Source organism: Scyliorhinus torazame, chromosome 5 (genome assembly GCF_047496885.1).
Source record: "Scyliorhinus torazame isolate Kashiwa2021f chromosome 5, sScyTor2.1, whole genome shotgun sequence".
In the NCBI taxonomy this organism is placed as follows: Eukaryota; Metazoa; Chordata; class Chondrichthyes; order Carcharhiniformes; family Scyliorhinidae; genus Scyliorhinus; species Scyliorhinus torazame.
In genome coordinates, this window is record NC_092711.1 from 24,833,938 (window position 1) to 24,855,129 (window position 21,192).

Genomic DNA, 21,192 nt, shown 5'->3' on the forward strand with positions numbered 1-21,192 from the left:
ACACACAGAGATGGGAATGTTAACCAGGAGCTGCAGGGGTTATACAGAGCACACCCTGGCCACACAGAGATGGCAATGTCGACCAGGAGCTGCAGGGGTTATACAGAGCACACCCTGACCACACAGAGATGGGAATGTTGACCAGGAGCTGCAGGGGTTATACAGAGCACACCTGACAACACAGAGGTGTGAATGTTGACCAGGAGCTGCAGGGGTTATACAGAGCGCACCCTGGCCACACACAGAGGTGGGAATGTTGACCAGGAGCAGGGGTTATACAGAGGCACCCTGGCTACACAGAGAAGGGAATGTTGACCAGGAGCAGGGGTTATACAGAGCACACCCTGGCCACACAGAGATGGGAATGTTGACCAGGAGCAGGGTTTATACAGAGCACACCCTGGCCACACAGAGATGGGAATGTTGACCAGGAGCTGCAGGGGTTATACAGAGAACACCCTGACCACACAGAGGTGGGAATGTTGACCAGGAGCAGGGATTATGCAGAGCACATCCTGGCCATACGGAGATGGGAATGTTGACCAGGAGCTGCAGGGGTTAGACAGAGCACATCGTGGCCACTAAGAGATGGGAATCTTGACCAGGAGATGCAGGGGTTATACAGAGAACATGCTGAACACACAGTGATGGGAATGTAGACCAGGAGTTGCAGGGGTTAAACAGAGCACATCCTGACCACACAGTGATGGAAATGTTGACCAGGAGCAGGGGTATACAGAGCACACCCTGGCCACACACAGACGGGAATGTTGACCAGGAGCTGCTTGGGTTCGACAGAGCACACCCTGGCCACACAGTGATGGGAATGTTGACCAGGAGCAGGGGTATTCAGAGCGACCCTGGCCACACAGATGGGAATGTTGACCAGGAGGTGCAGGGGTTATACAGAGCACATCCTGACCACACAGATGGGAATGTTGACCAGGAGTTGCAGGGGTTATACAGATCCCACACTGGCTACACAGAGATGGGAATGTTGACCAGGAGCTGCAGGGGTTATACAGAGCACACCCTGGCCACACACAGATGGGAATGTTGACCAGGAGCTGCTGGGGTTAGACAGAGCACACCATGATCACACAGAGGTGGGAATGTTGACCAGGAACAGGGGTTATCCTGAGCACACCCTGGCCACACAGAGAAGGGAATGTTGACCAGGAGCTGCAGGTGGTATACAGAGCACACCCTGGCCACACAGAGATGGGAATGTTGACCAGGAGCTGCAGGGGTTATACAGAGCACACCCTGGCCACACAGAGATGGGAATGTTGACCAGGAGCTGCAGGGGTTTTGCAGAGCACATCCTGGCCACACAGAGATGGGAATGTTGACCAGGAGCTGCTGGGGTTATACAGAGCACACCCTGGCCACACAGAGATGGGAATGTTGACCAGGAGCTGCAGGAGTTATACAGAGCACACCCTGGACACACAGAGATGGGAATGTTGACCAGGAGCTGCAGGTGTTATACAGAGCACACCCTGGCCACACAGAGATGGGAATGTTGACCAGGAACTGCAGGGGTTATACAGAGCACACCCTGGCCACACAGAGATGGGCATGTTGACCAGGAGCTGCAGGAGTATACACAGCAGATCCTGGCCACACACAGAGATGGGAATGTTAACCAGGAGCTGCAGGGGTTATACAGAGCACACCTTGGCCACACAGAGATGGGAATGTTGACCAGGAGCTGGTGGGGTTATACAGTGCACACCCTGGCCACACAGAGATGGGAATGTTGACCAGGAGCTGCAGGGGTTATACAGAGCACACCTTGGCCACACAGAGATGGGAATGTTGACCAGGAGCTGCCGGAGTTATACAGAGCACATCCTGACCACACAGTGATGGGAATGTTGACCAGGAGCAGGGGTATACAGAGCACACCCTGGCCACACACAGACGGGAATGTTGACCAGGAGCTGCTTGGGTTCGACAGAGCACACCCTGGCCACACAGTGATGGGAATGTTGACCAGGAGCTGGGGTATTCAGAGCGACCCTGGCCACACAGATGGGAATGTTGACCAGGAGGTGCAGGGGTTATACAGAGCACATCCTGACCACACAGATGGGAATGTTGACCAGGAGTTGCAGGGGTTATACAGATCCCACACTGGCTACACAGAGATGGGAATGTTGACCAGGAGCTGCAGGGGTTATACAGAGGACACCCTGGGCACACACAGATGGGAATGTTGACCAGGAGCTGCTGGGGTTAGACAGAGCACACCATGATCACACAGAGGTGGGAATGTTGACCAGGAACAGGGGTTATCCTGAGCACACCCTGGCCACACAGAGAAGGGAATGTTGACCAGGAGCTGCAGATGGTATACAGAGCACACCCTGGCCACACAGAGATGGGAATGTTGACCAGGAGCTGCAGGGGTTATACAGAGCACACCCTGGCCACACAGAGATGGGAATGTTGACCAGGAGCTGCAGAGGTTATGCAGAGCACACCCTGGACACACAGAGATGGGAATGTTGACCAGGAGCTGCAGGTGTTATACAGAGCACACCCTGGCCACACAGAGATGGGAATGTTGACCAGGAACTGCAGGGGTTATACAGAGCACACCCTGGCCACACAGAGATGGGCATGTTGACCAGGAGCTGCAGGAGTATACACAGCAGATCCTGGCCACACACAGAGATGGGAATGTTAACCAGGAGCTGCAGGGGTTATACAGAGCACACCTTGGCCACACAGAGATGGGAATGTTGACCAGGAGCTGCAGGGGTTATACAGAGCACACCTTGGCCACACAGAGATGGGAATGTTGACCAGGAGCTGCCGGGGTTATACAGAGCACATCCTGACCACACAGAGATGTGAATGTTGGCCAGGTGCTGCAGGAGTGTTACAGAGCACACCCTGCCCACACACACAAATGGGAATGTTGACCAGGAGCTGCAGGAGATATACAGAGCACAACCTGGCCACACAGAGATGGGAATGTTGACCAGGAGCTGCAGGAGTTATACAGAGCATACCTTGGTAACACGCAGCTGGGAATGTTGACCAGGAGCTGCAGGGGTTATACAGAGCACCCCCTGACCACACACAGAGATGGGAATGTTTACCAGGAGCTGCAGGAGTTATACAGAGCACACCCTGGCCACACACAGAGATGGGAATGTTGACCAGGAGCTACTGGGATTATACAGTTCACATCCTGGCCACACAGAGATGGGAATGTTGACCACGAGCTGCAGGAGTTATACAGAGCACACCCTGACCACACACAGAGATGGGAATGTTGACCAGGAGCTGCAGGAGTACACAGAGCACATCCTGGCCACACAGAGATGGGAATGTTGACCAGGAGCTGCAGGAGTATACAGAGCACATCCTGGCCACACAGAGATGGGAATGTTGACCAGGAGCTGAAGGAGTTATACAGAGCACACCCTGGCCACACACAGAGATGGGAATGTTGACCAGGAGCTGCTGGGGTTATACAGTGCACATCCTGGCCACACAGAGATGGGAATGTTCACCAGGTGCTGCAAAGGGTTATACAGAGCACACCCTGGCCACACAGAGATGGGAATGTTGACCAGGAGCTACAGGGGTTATTCAGAGTACACCCTGGCCACACAGAGATGAGAATGTTGACCAGGAGCTGCAGGTGTTATACACAGCACACCCTGGCCACACAGAGATGGGAATGTTGACCAGGAGCTGCTGGGGTTATACAGAGCACACAATCGACACACAGAGATGGGAATGTTGACCAGGAGCTGCAGGGGTTATACAGAGCACACCCTGGTCACACACAGAGGTGGGAATGTTGACCAGGAGCAGGGGTTATACAGAGCACACCCTGGCCACACAGAGAAGGGAATGTTGACCAGGAGCAGGGGTTATACAGAGCACACCCTGTCCACACAGAGATGGGAATGTTGACCAGGAGCAGGGTTTATACAGAGCACACCCTGGCCACACAGAGATGGGAATGTTGACGAGGAGCTGCAGGGGTTATACAGAGAACACCCTGACCACACAGAGGTGGGAATGTTGACCAGGAGCAGGGATTATGCAGAGCACATCCTGGCCATACGGAGATGGGAATGTTGACCAGGAGCTGCAGGGGTTAGACAGAGCACATCGTGGCCACACAGAGATGGGAATCTTGACCAGGAGATGCAGGGGTTATACAGAGATCATCCTGACCACACAGTGATGGGAATGTAGACCAGGAGTTGCAGGGGTTATACAGAGCACATCGTGGCCACACAGAGATGGGAATGTTGACCAGGAGCAGGGGTATACAGAGCACACCCTGGCCACACACAGACGGGAATGTTGACCATGAGCTGCTTGGGTTCGACAGAGCACATCCTGGCCACACAGTGATGGGAATGTTGACCAGGAGCAGGGGTATACAGAGCGACCCTGGCCACACAGATGGGAATGTTGACCAGGAGGTGCAGGGGTTATACAGAGCACATCCTGACCACACAGATGGGAATGTTGACCAGGAGTTGCAGGGGTTATACAGATCCCACACTGGCTACACAGAGATGGGAATGTTGACCAGGAGCTGCAGGGGTTATACAGAGCACACCCTGGCCACACACAGATGGGAATGTTGACCAGGAGCTGCTGGGGTTAGACAGAGCACACCATGATCACACAGAGGTGGGAATGTTGACCAGGAACAGGGGTTATCCTGAGCACACCCTGGCCACACAGAGAAGGGAATGTTGACCAGGAGCTGCAGGTGGTATACAGAGCACACCCTGGCCACACAGAGATGGGAATGTTGACCAGGAGCTGCAGGGGTTATACAGAGCACACCCTGGCCACACAGAGATGGGAATGTTGACCAGGAGCTGCAGGGGTTATGCAGAGCACACCCTGGACACACAGAGATGGGAATGTTGACCAGGAGCTGCAGGTGTTATACAGAGCACACCCTGGCCACACAGAGATGGGAATGTTGACCAGGAACTGCAGGGGTTATACAGAGCACACCCTGGCCACACAGAGATGGGCATGTTGACCAGGAGCTGCAGGAGTATACACAGCAGATCCTGGCCACACACAGAGATGGGAATGTTAACCAGGAGCTGCAGGGGTTATACAGAGCACACCTTGGCCACACAGAGATGGGAATGTTGACCAGGAGCTGCTGGGGTTATACAGTGCAGACCCTGGCCACACAGAGATGGGAATGTTGACCAGGAGCTGCAGGGGTTATACAGAGCACACCTTGGCCACACAGAGATGGGAATGTTGACCAGGAGCTGCCGGGGTTATACAGAGCACATCCTGGCCACACAGAGATGTGAATGTTGGCCAGGTGCTGCAGGAGTGTTACAGAGCACACCCTGGCCACACAGAGATGGGAATGTTTACCAGGAGCTGCAGGGGTTATACAGAGCACCCCCTGGCCACACAGAGATGGGAATGTTGACCAGGAGCTGCAGGGGTTATACAGAGCACACCCTGCCCACACACACAAATGGGAATGTTGACCAGGAGCTGCAGGAGATATACAGAGCACAACCTGGCCACACAGAGATGGGAATGTTGACCAGGAGCTGCAGGAGTTATACAGAGCATACCCTGGGAACACACAGCTGGGATTGTTGACCAGGAGCTGCAGGGGTTATACAGAGCACACCCTGGCCACACAGAGATGGGATTGTTGACCAGGAGCTGCAGGTGTTCTACAGAGCACACCCTGGCCTCACAGAGATGAGAATGTTGACCAGGAGCTGCAGGAGTTATACAGAGCACATCGTGGCCACACACAGAGATGGGAATGTTAACCAGGAGCTGCAGGGGTTATACAGAGCACACCCTGGCCACACAGAGATGGGCATGTTGACCAGGAGCTGCAGGGGTTATACAGAGCACACCCTGGCCACACAGAGAAGGGAATGTTGACCAGGAGCAGGGGTTATACAGAGCACACCCTGTCCACACAGAGATGGGAATGTTGACCAGGAGCAGGGTTTATACAGAGCACACCCTGGCCACACAGAGATGGGAATGTTGACGAGGAGCTGCAGGGGTTATACAGAGAACACCCTGACCACACAGAGGTGGGAATGTTGACCAGGAGCAGGGATTATGCAGAGCACATCCTGGCCATACGGAGATGGGAATGTTGACCAGGAGCTGCAGGGGTTAGACAGAGCACATCGTGGCCACACAGAGATGGGAATCTTGACCAGGAGATGCAGGGGTTATACAGAGATCATCCTGACCACACAGTGATGGGAATGTAGACCAGGAGTTGCAGGGGTTATACAGAGCACATCGTGGCCACACAGAGATGGGAATGTTGACCAGGAGCAGGGGTATACAGAGCACACCCTGGCCACACACAGACGGGAATGTTGACCATGAGCTGCTTGGGTTCGACAGAGCACATCCTGGCCACACAGTGATGGGAATGTTGACCAGGAGCAGGGGTATACAGAGCGACCCTGGCCACACAGATGGGAATGTTGACCAGGAGGTGCAGGGGTTATACAGAGCACATCCTGACCACACAGATGGGAATGTTGACCAGGAGTTGCAGGGGTTATACAGATCCCACACTGGCTACACAGAGATGGGAATGTTGACCAGGAGCTGCAGGGGTTATACAGAGCACACCCTGGCCACACACAGATGGGAATGTTGACCAGGAGCTGCTGGGGTTAGACAGAGCACACCATGATCACACAGAGGTGGGAATGTTGACCAGGAACAGGGGTTATCCTGAGCACACCCTGGCCACACAGAGAAGGGAATGTTGACCAGGAGCTGCAGGTGGTATACAGAGCACACCCTGGCCACACAGAGATGGGAATGTTGACCAGGAGCTGCAGGGGTTATACAGAGCACACCCTGGCCACACAGAGATGGGAATGTTGACCAGGAGCTGCAGGGGTTATGCAGAGCACACCCTGGACACACAGAGATGGGAATGTTGACCAGGAGCTGCAGGTGTTATACAGAGCACACCCTGGCCACACAGAGATGGGAATGTTGACCAGGAACTGCAGGGGTTATACAGAGCACACCCTGGCCACACAGAGATGGGCATGTTGACCAGGAGCTGCAGGAGTATACACAGCAGATCCTGGCCACACACAGAGATGGGAATGTTAACCAGGAGCTGCAGGGGTTATACAGAGCACACCTTGGCCACACAGAGATGGGAATGTTGACCAGGAGCTGCTGGGGTTATACAGTGCAGACCCTGGCCACACAGAGATGGGAATGTTGACCAGGAGCTGCAGGGGTTATACAGAGCACACCTTGGCCACACAGAGATGGGAATGTTGACCAGGAGCTGCCGGGGTTATACAGAGCACATCCTGGCCACACAGAGATGTGAATGTTGGCCAGGTGCTGCAGGAGTGTTACAGAGCACACCCTGGCCACACAGAGATGGGAATGTTTACCAGGAGCTGCAGGGGTTATACAGAGCACCCCCTGGCCACACAGAGATGGGAATGTTGACCAGGAGCTGCAGGGGTTATACAGAGCACACCCTGCCCACACACACAAATGGGAATGTTGACCAGGAGCTGCAGGAGATATACAGAGCACAACCTGGCCACACAGAGATGGGAATGTTGACCAGGAGCTGCAGGAGTTATACAGAGCATACCCTGGGAACACACAGCTGGGATTGTTGACCAGGAGCTGCAGGGGTTATACAGAGCACACCCTGGCCACACAGAGATGGGATTGTTGACCAGGAGCTGCAGGTGTTCTACAGAGCACACCCTGGCCTCACAGAGATGAGAATGTTGACCAGGAGCTGCAGGAGTTATACAGAGCACATCGTGGCCACACACAGAGATGGGAATGTTAACCAGGAGCTGCAGGGGTTATACAGAGCACACCCTGGCCACACAGAGATGGGCATGTTGACCAGGAGCTGCAGGGGTTATACAGAGCACCCCCTGACCACACACAGAGATGGGAATGTTTACCAGGAGCTGCAGGAGTTATACAGAGCACACCCTGGCCACACACAGAGATGGGAATGTTGACCAGGAGCTACTGGGATTATACTGTTCACATCCTGGCCACACAGAGATGGGAATGTTGACCAGGAGCTGCAGGAGTTATACAGAGCACACCCTGACCACACACAGAGATGGGAATGTTGACCAGGAGCTGCAGGAGTACACAGAGCACATCCTGGCCACACAGAGATGGGAATGTTGACCAGGAGCTGCAGGAGTATACAGAGCACATCCTGGCCACACAGAGATGGGAATGTTGACCAGGAGCTGCAGGAGTTATACAGAGCACACCCTGGCCACACACAGAGATGGGAATGTTGACCAGGAGCTGCTGGGGTTATACAGTGCACATCCTGGCCACACAGAGATGGGAATGTTCACCAGGAGCTGCAAAGAGTTATACAGAGCACACCCTGGCCACACAGAGATGGGAATGTTGACCAGGAGCTACAGGGGTTATTCAGAGCACACCCTGGCCACACAGAGATGAGAATGTTGACCAGGAGCTGCAGGTGTTATACACAGCACACCCTGGCCACACAGAGATGGGAATGTTGACCAGGAGCTGCTGGGGTTATACAGAGCACACAATCGACACACAGAGATGGGAATGTCGACCAGGAGCTGCAGGAGTTATACTGAGCAAAGCCTGGCCACACAGAGATGGGAATGTTGACCAGGAGCTGCAGGGGTTATACAGAGCACATCGTGGCCACACAGGGATGGGAATGTTGACCAGGAGCTGCATGGGTTATACAGAGCACACCCTGGCCACACAGAGATGAGAATGTTGACCATGAGCTGCAGGTGTTATACAGAGCACATCCTGGCCTCACAGAGATGGGAATGTTGACCAGGAGCTGCAGGGGTTATACAGAGCACACCCTGGCCACACATAGATGGGAATGTTGACCAGGAGCTGCAGGGGTTATACAGAGCACACCTTGGCCACACACAGAGATGCGAATGTTGACCAGGAGCTGCAGGGGATATACAGAGCACGCCCTGGCCACACTGAGATGGGAATGTTCACCAGGAGCTGCAGTAGTTATAAAGAGCACACCCTGGCCACACACAGAGATGCGAATGTTGACCAGGAGTTGCAGGGGTTATACAGGGCACACCCTGGCCACACAGAGATGGGAATGTTGACCAGGAGCTGCAGGGGTTATACAGAGCACACCCTGGCCACACATAGGTGGGAATGTTGACCAGGAGCTGCAGGGGTTATACAGAGCACACCTTGGCCACACACAGATGAGAATGTTGACCAGGAGCTGCTGGGGTTAGACAGAGCACACCCTGGCCACACACAGATGGGAATGTTGACCAGGAGCTGCTGGGGTTAGACAGAGCACACCTTGATCACACAGTGATGGGAATGTTGACCAGGAGCAGGGGTTAACAGAGCACACCCTGGCCACACAGATGGGAATGTTGACCAGGAGTTGCAGGGGTTATACAGAGAACACCCTGACCACACAGAGGTGGGAAAGTTGACCAGGAGCAGGGGTTATGCAGAGCACATCCTGGCCATACGGAGATGGGAATGTTGACCAGGAGCTGCAGGAGTTATACAGAGCACAACCTGGCCACACAGAGATGGGAATGTTGACCAGGAGCTGCAGGGGTTATACAGAGCGTCACCTGGCCTCACAGAGAAGGACATTTTGACCAGGAGCTGCAGGAGTTATACAGAGCACACCCTGGCCAGACAGAAATGGGAATGTTAACCAGGAGCTGCAGGGGTTATACAAAGCACATACTGGCCACACACAGAAATGGGAATGTTAACCAGGAGCTGCTGGAGTTATACAGAGCACACCCTTGCCACACAGAGATGGGAATGTTTATCAGGAGCTGCAGGAGTATACAGAGCACATCCTGGCCACACAGAGATGGGAATGTTGACCAGGTGCTGCAGGAGTATACAGAGCACATCCTGGCCACACAGAGATGGGAATGTTGACCAGGAGCTGCAGGGGTTATACAGAACGCCACCTGGCCTCACAGAGAAGGACATGTTGACCAGGAGCTGCAGGAGTTATACAGAGCACACCCTGGCCACACAGAGATGGGAATGTTGACCAGGAGCTGCAGGGGTTATACAGAGCACACCTTGGCCTCACAGAGAAGGACATGTTGACCAGGAGCTGCAAGAGTTATTCAGAGCACACCCTGGCCACACACAGAGATGGGAATGTTGACCAGGCGCTGCAGGGGTTATACAGAGCACACCCTGGCCACACAGAGATGGCAATGTCGACCAGGAGCTGCAGGGGTTATACAGAGCACACCCTGACCACACAGAGATGGGAATGTTGACCAGGAGCTGCAGGGGTTATACAGAGCACACCTGACCACACAGAGGTGGGAATGTTGACCAGGAGCTGCAGGGGTTATACAGAGCACACCCTGGTCACACACAGAGGTGGGAATGTTGACCAGGAGCAGGGGTTATACAGAGCACACCCTGGCCACACAGAGAAGGGAATTTTGACCAGGAGCAGGGGTTATACAGAGCACACCCTGGCCACACAGAGATGGGAATGTTGACCAGGAGCAGGGTTTATACAGAGCACACCCTGGCCACACAGAGATGGGAATGTTGACCAGGAGCTGCAGGGGTTATACAGAGAACACCCTGACCACACAGAGGTGGGAATGTTGACCAGGAGCAGGGATTATGCAGAGCACATCCTGGCCATACGGAGATGGGAATGTTGACCAGGAGCTGCAGGGGTTGGACAGAGCACATCGTGGCCACACAGAGATGGGAATCTTGACCAGGAGATGCAGGGGTTATACAGAGAACATCCTGACCACACAGTGATGGGAATGTAGACCAGGAGTTGCAGGGGTTATACAGAGAACACCCTGACCACACAGATGTGGGAATGTTGACCAGGAGCAGGGGTATACAGAGCACACCCTGGCCACACACAGACGGGAATGTTGACCAGGAGCTGCTTGGGTTCGACAGAGCACACCCTGGCCACACAGTGATGGGAATGTTGACCAGGAGCAGGGGTATACAGAGAACACCCTGACCACACAGAGGTGGGAATGTTGACCAGGAGCTGCAGGGGTTATACAGAGCACATCCTGACCACACAGATGGGAATGTTGACCAGGAGTTGCAGGGGTTATACAGATCCCACACTGGCCACACAGAGATGGGAATGTTGACCAGGAGCTGCAGGGGTTATACACAGCACACCCTGGCCACACACTGATGGGAATGTTGACCAGGAGCTGCTGGGGTTAGACAGAGCACATCATGATCACACAGAGGTGGGAATGTTGACCAGGAGCAGGGGTTATACAGAGCACACCCTGGCCACACAGATGAGAATGTTGACCAGGAGTTGCAGGGGTTATACAGAGAACACCCTGACCACACAGAGGTGGGAATGTTGACCAGGAGCTGCAGGGGGTATACAGAGCACACCCTGGCCTCACACAGAGGTGGGAATGTTGACCAGGAACAGGGGTTATCCTGAGCACACCCTGGCCACACAGAGAAGGGAATGTTGACCAGGAGCTGCAGGTGGTATACAGAGCACACCCTGGCCACACAGAGATGGAAATGTTGACCAGGAGCTGCAGGGGTTATGCAGAGCACACCCTGGCCACACAGAGATGGGAATGTTGACCAGGAGCTGCAGGGGTTAGACAGAGCTCACCCTGGCCTCACAGAGATGGGAATGTTGACCAGGAGCTGCAGGGGTTATGCAGAGCACACCCTGGACACACAGAGATGGGAATGTTGACCAGGAGCTGCAGGTGTTTTACAGAGCACACCCTGGACACACAGAGATGGGAATGTTGACCAGGAACTGCAGGGGTTATACAGAGCACACCCTGGCCACACAGAGATGGGCATGTTGACCAGGAGCTTCAGGAGTATACACAGCAGATCCTGGCCACACACAGAGATGGGAATGTTAACCACGAGCTGCAGGGGTTATAGAGAGCACACCTTGGCCACACAGAGATGGGAATGTTGACCAGGAGCTGCTGGGGTTATACAGTGCACACCCTGGCCACACAGAGATGGGAATGTTGACCAGGAGCTGCAGGGGTTATACAGAGCACACCTTGGCCACACAGAGATGGGAATGTTGACCAGGAGCTGCCGGGGTTATACAGAGCACATCCTGGCCACACAGAGATGTGAATGTTGGCCAGGTGCTGCAGGAGTGTTACAGAGCACACCCTGGCCACACAGAGATGGGAATGTTGACCAGGAGCTGCAGGGGTTATACAGAGAACACCCTGACCACACAGAGGTGGGAATGTTGACCAGGAGCAGGGATTATGCAGAGCACATCCTGGCCATACGGAGATGGGAATGTTGACCAGGAGCTGCAGGGGTTGGACAGAGCACATCGTGGCCACACAGAGATGGGAATCTTGACCAGGAGATGCAGGGGTTATACAGAGAACATCCTGACCACACAGTGATGGGAATGTAGACCAGGAGTTGCAGGGGTTATACAGAGAACACCCTGACCACACAGATGTGGGAATGTTGACCAGGAGCAGGGGTATACAGAGCACACCCTGGCCACACACAGACGGGAATGTTGACCAGGAGCTGCTTGGGTTCGACAGAGCACACCCTGGCCACACAGTGATGGGAATGTTGACCAGGAGCAGGGGTATACAGAGCGACCCTGGCCACACAGATGGGAATGTTGACCAGGAGGTGCAGGGGTTATACAGAGCACATCCTGGCCACACAGATGGGAATGTTGACCAGGAGTTGCAGGGGTTAATCAGATCCCACACTGGCCACACAGAGATGGGAATGTTGACCAGGAGCTGCAGGGGTTATACAGAGCATAATCTGGCCACACACAGATGGGAATGTTGACCAGGAGCTGCTGGGGTTAGACAGAGCACACCATGATCACACAGAGGTGGGAATGTTGACCAGGAGGAGGGGTTATACAGAGCACACCCTGGCCACACAGATGAGAATGTTGACCTTGAGTTGCAGGGGTTATACAGAGAACACCCTGACCACACAGAGGTGGGAATGTTGACCAGGAGCTGCAGGGGTTATACAGAGCACATCCTGACCACACAGATGGGAATGTTGACCAGGAGTTGCAGGGGTTATACAGATCCCACACTGGCCACACAGAGATGGGAATGTTGACCAGGAGCTGCAGGGGTTATACACAGCACACCCTGGCCACACACTGATGGGAATGTTGACCAGGAGCTGCTGGGGTTAGACAGAGCACATCATGATCACACAGAGGTGGGAATGTTGACCAGGAGCAGGGGTTATACAGAGCACACCCTGGCCACACAGATGAGAATGTTGACCAGGAGTTGCAGGGGTTATACAGAGAACACCCTGACCACACAGAGGTGGGAATGTTGACCAGGAGCTGCAGGGGGTATACAGAGCACACCCTGGCCTCACACAGAGGTGGGAATGTTGACCAGGAACAGGGGTTATCCTGAGCACACCCTGGCCACACAGAGAAGGGAATGTTGACCAGGAGCTGCAGGTGGTATACAGAGCACACCCTGGCCACACAGAGATGGAAATGTTGACCAGGAGCTGCAGGGGTTATGCAGAGCACACCCTGGCCACACAGAGATGGGAATGTTGACCAGGAGCTGCAGGGGTTAGACAGAGCTCACCCTGGCCTCACAGAGATGGGAATGTTGACCAGGAGCTGCAGGGGTTATGCAGAGCACACCCTGGACACACAGAGATGGGAATGTTGACCAGGAGCTGCAGGTGTTTTACAGAGCACACCCTGGACACACAGAGATGGGAATGTTGACCAGGAACTGCAGGGGTTATACAGAGCACACCCTGGCCACACAGAGATGGGCATGTTGACCAGGAGCTGCAGGAGTATACACAGCAGATCCTGGCCACACACAGAGATGGGAATGTTAACCACGAGCTGCAGGGGTTATAGAGAGCACACCTTGGCCACACAGAGATGGGAATGTTGACCAGGAGCTGCTGGGGTTATACAGTGCACACCCTGGCCACACAGAGATGGGAATGTTGACCAGGAGCTGCAGGGGTTATACAGAGCACACCTTGGCCACACAGAGATGGGAATGTTGACCAGGAGCTGCCGGGGTTATACAGAGCACATCCTGGCCACACAGAGATGTGAATGTTGGCCAGGTGCTGCAGGAGTGTTACAGAGCACACCCTGGCCACACAGAGATGGGAATGTTTACCAGGAGCTGCAGGGGTTATACAGAGCACCCCCTGGCCACACAGAGATGGGAATGTTGACCAGGAGCTGCAGGGGTTATACAGAGCACACCCTGGCCACACAGAATGGGAATGTTGACCAGGAACAGGGGTTATACAGAGCACACTCTGACCACACAGAGATGGGAATGTTGACCAGGAGCAGGGTTTATGCAGAGCACACCCTGGCCACACAGAGATGGGAATGTTGACCAGGAGCTGCAGGGGTTATACAGAGCACATCGTGGCCACACAGAGATGGGAATGTTGACCAGGAGATGCAGGGATTATACAGAGCACACCTTGGCCACACACAGATGGGAATGTTGACCATGAGCTGCAGGGGTTATACAGAGCACAACCTGGCCACACAGAGGTGGGAATGTTGACCAGGAGCTGCTGGGGTTATACAGAGCACACCCTGGACACACAGAGATGGGAATGTTGACCAGGAGCTGCTGGGGTTATACAGAGCACACCCTGGACACACAGAGATTGGAATGTTGACCAGGAGCTGCAGGGTTTATACAGAGCACACCCTGGCCACACAGAGATGGGAATGTTGACCAGGAGCAGGGATCATGCAGAGCACATCCTGGCCACATAGAGATGGGAATGTTGACCAGGAGCAGGGGTTATACGGTGCACATCGTGGCCACACAGAGAAGGGAATGTTGACCAGGAGCAGGGTTTATACGAAGCACACCCTGGCCACACAGAGATGGGAATGTTGACCAGGAGATGCAGGGGTTATGCAGAGCACTCCCTGGCCACATAGAGATGGGAATGTTGACCAGGAGCTGCAGGGGTTATGCAGAGCACATCGTGGCCACACAGAGATGCGAATGTTGACCAGGAGCTGCAGGGGTTATACAGAGCACACCCTGGCCACACACAGATGGGAATGTTGACCAGGAGCTGCAGGAGTTATACAGAGCACATCCTGGCTACACAGAGATGGGAATGTTGACCGTGAGCTGCAGGGGTTATGCAGAGCACACCCTGGCCACACAGAGATGGGAATGTTGACCAGGAGCAGGGTTTATACAGAGCACACCCTGGCCACACACAGATGGGAATGTTGACCAGGAGCTGCAGGGGTTATACAGAGCACATCGTGGCCACACAGAGATGGGAATGTTGACCAGGAGCAGGGTTTATACAGAGCACACCCTGGCCACACACAGATGGGAATGTTGACCAGGAGCTGCAGGGGTTATACAGAGCACATCGTGGCCACACAGAGATGGGAATGTTGACCAGGAGATGCAGGGGTTATACAGAGCACATTTAGGCCACACAGAGATGGGAATGTTGACCAGGAGATGCAGGGGTTATACAGAGCACACCTTGGCCACAAACAGATGGGAATGTTGACCAGGAGCTGCTGGGGTTAGGCAGAGCACACCCTGGCCACACACAGATGGGAATGTTGACCAGGAGCTGCTGGGGTTAGAAAGAGCACACCCTGGCCACACAGAGATGGGAATGTTGACCAGGAGCAGAGATTATGCAGAGCACATCCTGTCCACACAAGAGATGGGAATGTTTACCAGGAGCTGCAGGGTTATACAGAGCACATCGTGTCCACACAGAGGTGGGAATGTTGACCAAGAGATGCAGGGGTTATACAGAGCACACCGTGGCCACACACAGATGGAAATGTTGACCAGGAGCTGCTGTAGTTAGACAGAGCACTCCCTGGCCACACAGAGATGGGAATGTTGACCAGGAGCAGGGGTATACAGAGCACATCCTGGCCACACAGATGGGAATGTTGACCTGTAGCTGCAGGGGTTATACAGAGCACACCCTGGCCACACAGAGATGGGAATGTTGACCAGGAGCAGGGTTTATACAGAGCACACCCTAGCCACACAGAGATGGGAATGTTGACCAGGAGATGTAGGGGTTATGCAGAGCACATCCTGGCCACACAGAGCTGGGAATGTTGACCATGAGCTGCAAGGGATATACAGAGCACACCCTGGCCACACAGAGATGGGAATGTTGACCAGGAGATGCAGAGGTTATACAGAGCACACCCTGGCCACACACATCTGGGAATGTTGACCAGGAGCTGCTGGCGTTAGACAGAGCACACCCTGGCCACACAGAGATGGGAATGTTGACCAGGAGCTGCAGGGGTTATACCGAGCACATCGTGGCCACACAGAGATGGGATTGTTGACCAGGAGATGCAGGGGTTAGACAGAGCACGCCCTGGCCACACACAGAGATGGGAATGTTGACCAGGAGCAGGGGTATACAGTGCACACCCTGGCCACACAGATGGGAATGTTGACCAGTAGCTGCTGTGGTGATACAGAGCACACCCTGGCCACACAGAGATGGGAATGTTGACCAGGAGCTGCAGGGGTTATACAGAGCACACTCTGACCTCTGTGCTTTATATAGTTAATCATTTCCTTCTCAATAATCCCAGGGAGCAGGAGTCAGGCAGTGTGGCCTCGGGAGCCCCCTTTTAAAAAGCTGTTTCAGTGACCTCTGTGCCTGTATGTCGTTCGCATTTACTGCACAATAATCCCTGGGTGCAGGGGACAGGCAGTGTGGCCTCGGGAGCCCCCAATTAAAAAGCTGTTTCACAGACCTCTGTGCTGTATATAGTAAACCATTTACTGCTCAATAATCCCTTGGGGCAGGGGACAGGCAGTGTTGCTCCGGGAGCCCACGATTAAAAAGCTGTTTCAGAGACCTCTGTGCTGTGTATAGTTAACCATTTACTTCTCAATAATCCCTGTGAACAGGGGACTATCAGTGTGGCCCGGTAGCCCCCAGTTAAAAAGCTGTTTCAGTGACCTCTGTGCTGTTTTTCATTAATCATTTCATTCGCAATAATCCCAGGGAGCAGGGGACAGGCAGTATGGTCGGGAGCTCCCAATTAAAAAGCTGTTTCAGAGACCTCTGTTACTGTGTATAGTTAACCATTTACTGCTCAATAATCCCTGGGAGCAGGGGACAGGCAGTGTGGCCACGGGAGCCCCCAATTAAAAAGCTGTATCAGTGATCTCTGTGCTGTATATAGTTAACCATTTACTGCTCATTAATCCGTGGGAGCAGGGGACAGGCAGTGTGGCCACGGGAGCCCCCAATTAAAAAGCTGTTTCAGTGACCTATGTGCTGTACAAGGTTAACCATTTACTTCTCAATAATCCCTGGGAGCAGGGGGCAGGCAGTGTGGCTCCGGGAGCCCCCAATTAAAAAGCTGTTTCAGAGACCTCTGTGCTGTATATAGTGAACCATTTACTGTTCAATAATCACTGGGAGCAGGAGGCAGGCAGTGTGGCTCCGGGAGAACCCAATTAAAAAGCTCTAGGACCCGATCTCGGACAGCGAGAGAAGGGCTTGATCCTAACCAGAAACAATTAAGCATACCACTTAAATCCCTTCAGACCAAGGGGAAACAGCAAATTGAGAACAAAGGGAGATGCCAGGATTGAAAGAGAAAGAACTCCCTCTAATGACAGGGAGGGACGTCGAAGTCTTGGAAGAACCAGAGGAAATAGCTAGAGTGCCCCCTTGTGAGACTCGGAGACAGTTGCCGATTAGGAAGATACCAATCACCTGAATTATGCTAGCCACGCCGCACTTCAGCAAGCCCATGCATTAGACGACGATAGACGGACACAAATCCTGAATGCGTTGAATAGCACATTTCAAAAGCCCATAAATCTTTCTGCTATCTTAGACCTCAAACCTAAAAAGACTGAAGAGCCAGAGGAATTTCTGGAACGTTTTAATGAAATCTACCGTGGGCATTCTGGCGACTTGCCACATCAAAATGGTCAGAATTCCCCTCAATATTGTGCAATGTTAATGCATTGCCTACCACCTTCCGTGGCTACTGCTGTGAAATGTAATAACATGAATTGGACAGAGAACGACCTTTACCAGATGGCAAGGGCAGTCAGATTTTATTGGAAGGAGGGTGTAGGCCAGGAAGGAAGCTCAGTTACAAAGATTAAGACTGAGTATGTAGTGAAAAAGAATGATCTGCGACCCCAACAAGCGGCAGAAATGGTAGCTTACCAGCTGGAGCCCCAATATTGTGACTTTGGGTGGGTGGATCAGCGAGGGGGAGGATATCAAACCCACCCAAAGGGACCCTCAGTTCCTTTTTATGGCCCACCGTATGCACCAACAGCTTTACAACTGCCGCCCCCTCTGAGGGGTCATTGGTCTACTGGGAGAAGAGGACGGGGCAGATATAGAGGGAGCAATGCATGTTTTAATTGCGGCCGTGCACATCACTGGCAACAGGAATGCCCCTTTAAAAGGCAGGCAGCAGAAGGAGGGGGTACCCACCAAGGGGAGGACAGACGAGATATACTGACTTCTCCTAGGCAAACCCTTTCCCAACACAGGATTGACTAGCTAATTTAGCCATGAGGACTCTCCAATTGGACAGGGAACCTATTATCTCTCTGCAGATAGGAGATTAACATCACTCATTTGTAATCGACACTGGAGCAGCCATGTCTTCTGTGCAATCAGAACTTCGACTACCACTATCCGACCACACGCAGCAATTGTCGGGGTTCCAAGGACAGGTGTGTGAGTATCCTATTTCTGAACCTGTGACAGTCACTTACGAGAATAAGTCTGCAGATCATCAGTTTGTAGTGACTACTGGATTGGACTGTAACTTGTTGGCCCGAGATTTACTGTGTATTTTCCAGCTACAGCTAGAGTGCGGAGACGAGGGGGAAATGGTTAAATCATGGAGGATGAGACAACAGTGCTATATTTCTATCACCCCCCAGTGGTGGTCGTTAGACATTGAACATTCACTGCATCACGTTACCCTGGCCTATGACAGAACCGGACAAAACAGGGAGTTGGAGGACAAATACCGGCCATTAATTGGGACCGAATGGCCAGTCAAAGTTACAGCCACAGTCACGGGAAAAGAAGGTACAGCCGATTTTGTTACAATACCACCACATTTATGGCCACAGTCAGCTTCGGTAAGCCCTCATATTACACGTCAGGTCCACGACCAGTACCATGCCAGGGATCTGGGGCCTATGGTAAGGAGGGCAGTGGATCATTCGGATCCAACAGAGTACGCACTTCAAGTCACGCCAGACGTCACTGCCATAAAATATTTTGAGGTCCCTGAAACGATTAACACTCGACTGCAGCCCCGACTATGGACAAATTAATCCGAGAGCTGTTGCAACAGGGTACTTTGGTCCCTTACCAATCAGAATGTAACACCCCCATACTTGCTGTGCCTCAACCAGCCAAACCAGACCAGTACCGATGAGTACAGGATTTACGTTTAATCAATGCCATCGCACAGCCGTTACATGCTCTCACTCTCCAACAGGATATTACGGTGTATAGCTCCCACTCGGTCATCGCACTTCTGAGGGAACTGCAGACTCAGCATCTTACCGCAGCTCGTCAGAATAGGTATGAGATATACCTTTTGAACAGTCCACGTCTGACATTTAAACACTGTACCACTATCAATCCAGCCTGTTTTCTTAGTGGTCCCCCTGTCCATGAAGACGCACCTGGCCACGACTGTTTAGCCTTGATTCAGGAAACTACCACAATAAGGGACGATTTGAGTGATATTTCGTCAGAACAACCTGACATGATTATGTGTGGTCAACTATCCCACTGGGGTTTAGTTAATGACTTACTGCAGGCCCTCCTTATGCCAGCGCAGATTTCCGTTGTTAAATGCGCTGCCCACACAAATGGTAAGACCCCAGTTGACGTTGGTAATGAACAAGCAGATTGTGCAGCGCGGACAGCCGCGGAAATTCAGCAAGAGATGGTGCCTAAAATGTTAAGTCAGACTAAACGATCTACTATAAATATGTCTGCTTCTGACAAGTCAATGCCAACCATCCAATACATCAAAAGGTTACAGGAAGACGCTCCTGAGAGTGTTAAACAAATGTGGAAACGGTTAGGTTGTACATATGATTCTGTTACCTCTTTATGGACCACGCCAGCACATCAGACTTGTATGCCTAAGGTACTGGCTTTATGGGTCACTGAATGTGTACACTTTGCAACTCATTGTGGGGCTCGAGGGACTAGTGATTTGTTGCTGGACACTTGGTGGCACCCTAAAATGCAGGGGTTGGCCCAGAGTATCAGTAATCGGTGTTTGATTTGTCAGCAATATAACACCGGCAAATGTATCCCTTGTGGGATGGGGCAAACCCTGTTGCCCAGTGGTCCCTTTGAGACGCTCCAAATGGATTACATTGAGTTGGAAAGGTGTCAATGTTATAAATATGTTTTGGTCATTGTGGATGTGTTCAGCAGATGGGTTGAGGCGTATCCGACTACCGGTAATAAAGCTGCTACTTTGGTTAAAGTTCTGATGCGGGAAATCATTCCCCGGTACAGTATACCAGCTCAGTTGAGTTCTCATAACGGACCTCATTTTCTTGGACAGATTAACCTGCCTCCCTTCCCCAGTGCTATTTTCCAGGTGTGGAGCATGATGGGGTGGCTACGCACCGTCTGTGTGATATTCGGCCTCACCTCGCTTGGAGTGTTATTGGCGACGGACATGGAAAAGGGAAATATTATCTACATTTGTAACCCCAACCAATCTACGAGGACATTTTGTTTATGCAGAGGTGATGTTCTTCGCTGCCCCCATATACGAGGACATGGTATCGAATCATGGAAGGTCGTCAAAGTTAAAGAGAATGCAGCAGTCATGAAGCAATTGCACCGGTCCCGGCGATGGGAAGGGAACATTATATGGACATTGCCTTGTTTTTGGAGTACATGTAAATTTGATTTTGGATGTGTTAAGATTGGTGCAATAAAGGTAACATCAGACCGTCAGGAGAAGGTAGGAAGAGGTTGTGAGAGAGAGAGAGGGACTAGAGAGAAAGGACGGGGCGTGTGAGAAAGGAAGTACAGCTTGAACGTAGGTTA